Here is a 3395-nt window from a genome sequence, read left to right as displayed (position 1 = left end):
GTGGGAGTCAGAACTCTTAATGGTTGGTAGGGGTTCAAATACTTATTTCACTCAATGAAATGCAAATCAGTTGCTATCTTTTATTTAAAGTTATTTTTTCGATTTTCCTTTTGATGTGCTATCTGCCACTGTTACAATAAACCTACCATTGAAATGATACTGTTCTGAGACTTTTCATTTCTTTGTCATTGGACAAACTTACAAAATCAGTGAGGGGTCAAATAATTATTTCCTCCACTGTATATAGTTTGTGATTCAAGATACCCAGATCACAAGTATGCTTCAGCAACACACCCACCCTCCTCCATAAGTTCTGTGCATACTTACAATTCCACATTACGTGGAGAGAGGTTTCATCCATAATATAGTCAATTCTTGGACACTTTTGCCGTTGACACCAGTCCTCTCCTGTGCTGAAATGCTCTCGTCGGTAGACAATCCTGCATTACCATCCAGGCTAAGTCTTTTAAACCGTTCTAGAGATGAGCACAATTACACAGCTTCCAATATTCCAAAGACTTGGCTTCTGTATAATTTGAGACTGGACAGACTTGTTCCTTATTATTCAGATGTTGTATTATTTTTTTAGCATTGTCCAAACAGTGTCTTTCACAATTCCCTAAGGAGTACTGTCGAATGATCTTCTCAATTAATACATATTGCCTTGGTGGGACAAGCAATACTGGTAGTGTTAAGGGAAATTGTTATCCATTGACGTTTCCGTAACAAATGTCCTGCTACATACTTTAGGAAAAAGGACCAGGTATTCTCAGTTCTTTTAATCATCCTGAAGCACATGGAAAAGAAAAGCAGGTACAGAATTCTCTTAATATTTGGTATCCCTTTGCCTCCGAACTTTTTTTGCTTATACATTGTCTCCCTGTTGACTTTCTCCATTTTCGAGCTCCAAATAAACTGAAAGATTACTCTCTGAAGATATTTCAGAAACTGATCAATTGGAGGGAAGACTACATTCAAGTACAGTAGAATTGGGATTGTTATGGCCTTAATGATCAATTTTTTCCCATCTATTGTTAATTTGTGCAACTTCCAAAACTCCACTTTCTTTTGGATTTTTGCTTTGACTTCCTCCCCACTTTTTTGACCATTGTTACTGTCATCAAAAATTTATCCAAGTATTTTCATCTGCTCATTTTGTATTTTTAGATCTGGGATATTTGCTTCTCTCCAGTCTCCTATTGCAAAGCAATCACACTTTGTTCTATTAAGACAAAAGGCAGAAGCTTGGCAAAAAGATTCCGTAATTTGTACGGCTCTCCTCAATGCAGGTATTTTTGAACACAAAATTGTGACATCATCCATGTAGTCCCCTGTTTTAACAGTAAGTCCATTACCACCAGGTATAAAGACACCCTTGATTACCTTGTCTTTTTGTAGTAGTGAAAGTAGTGGCTCCAAAACACAAATAAACAGAATGGGTGACAAGGGGCAACCTTGCTTGACTCCAGAAAACAAAGTTACTTTTTCAGACAGAAACCATTATTAAGAATTTGTCTAAATGATTCTTTGTAGAGCAATGATACCATAGAAACTCGTGTGACACTCTGCCATATGCTTTGATAAATTCCAAGGATAGAATGGCTAGATCTTTTTTTCTCTAATTCTGATATCAGATACAGTCTATTATGTTGAGATTTTCCCATACTCCTCTATCTGGGAATGCACATACTTAGTCTTTATGTATCCCTTTGCCAATTACTTTTTTAATTCAGTTCACAAGCAACTTAGCCATAAATTTGAAATCCGTATTTAGGAGTGAGATTGGGCTTCAATTTTACTAATTGCGATTTGTCACCTTTTTTGTATAGTAATATCATGATACCTTTTCTCCAATATTATTATTTTTTATATGCTGAAATGATCCTTTTATTCTCAGCACGCCGTCCACCTCATACGGCGGTCATCAAATGGCTGCAGTAGTCTGCATGTGTTGCACATTAGCAGCCACTGGCGTGGTGAAAAAAATAAATAAAAACAAGCTCACCAGAACCTATCCTGCCACAGAGTTTGTACAGGTAGTTGTTAACGACGCGTTTAACCTCTTAGGGACACAGCCTTATTTCACCTTAAGGACCAGGCCATTTGTTGTCACTTTAAGTGCTGATAACTTTAAAACGCTTTGACTTATCCAGGCCATTCTGAGATTGTTTTTTTTTATCACATATTGTACTTCATGACACTGGTAAAATGAAGTAAAAAAATTTATTATTTTTTGCATAAAATGGGAAAGATATTTTATTTTTGGGGATGTTACAAGGCTTAGAAGTTTAGAAGCAAATCTTGAAATTTTTCACTTTGCGAGGCCTACATAATAGAAACCACCCAAAAATGACCCCATTCTAGAAACTACACCCCTCAAGGTATTCAAAACTGATTTTACAAACTTTGTTAACCCTTTAGGTGTTGCACAAGAGTTATTGGCAAATGGGAATGAAATTTGAGAATTTTTTTGCCTAATTTTCCATTTTAACCCATTTTTTTTCCACTAATAAAGCAAGGGTTAACAGCCAAACAAGACTGTATCTTTATTGCCCTGACTCTGCCGTTTACAGAAACACCCCATATGTGGCCGTAAACTACTGTGCGGCCACACAGCGGGGCGTAGAGTGAAAGGTGCACTGTTTGGTTTTTGCAAGGCAGATTTTGCTGGACTGGTTTATTTACACCATGTCACATTTGAAGCCCCCTTGATGCATAAAAGTGACCCCATCTAAGAAACTACACCCCTCAAGGTATTCAAAACTGATTTTACAAACTTTGTTAACCCTTTAGGTGTTTCACAAGATTTAATGGAAAATAGAGATACAATTTCAAAATTTTACTTTTTTGGCAGATTTTCCATTTTTATATATTTTTTTTCCAGTTACAAAGCAAGTGTTAACAGCCAAACAAAACTCATTAATTATGGCCCTGATTCTGTAGTTAACAGAAACGCCCCATATGTGGCCGTAAACTGCTGTACGGGAACACGCCAGGGCGCAGAAGGAAAGGAATGCCATACGGTTTTTGGAAGGCAGATTTTGCTGGACTGTTTTTTTTTGACACCATGTCCCATTTGAAGCCCCCCTGATGCACACCTAGAGTAGAAACTCCAAAAAAGTGACCCCATTTTAGAAACTACGGGATAGGGTGGCAGTTTTGTTGGTACTAGTTTAGGGTACATATGATTTTTGGTTGCTCTATATTACACTTTTTGTGCGGCAAGGTAACAAGAAATAGCTTTTTTGGCACAGTTTTTTTTTGTTATTTACAACATTCATCTGACAGGTTGTCACGGACGCGGCGATACCTAATATGTATACATTTTTTTATTTATTTATGTAAGTTTTACACAATGATTTCATTTTTAAAACAAAAAAAGTTTTAGTGTCTCC

This window comes from Bufo gargarizans, chromosome 2 (assembly GCF_014858855.1).
Source record: "Bufo gargarizans isolate SCDJY-AF-19 chromosome 2, ASM1485885v1, whole genome shotgun sequence".
NCBI classification, from domain to species: domain Eukaryota; kingdom Metazoa; phylum Chordata; class Amphibia; order Anura; family Bufonidae; genus Bufo; species Bufo gargarizans.
Note: the sequence above shows the minus strand (reverse complement) of the source record.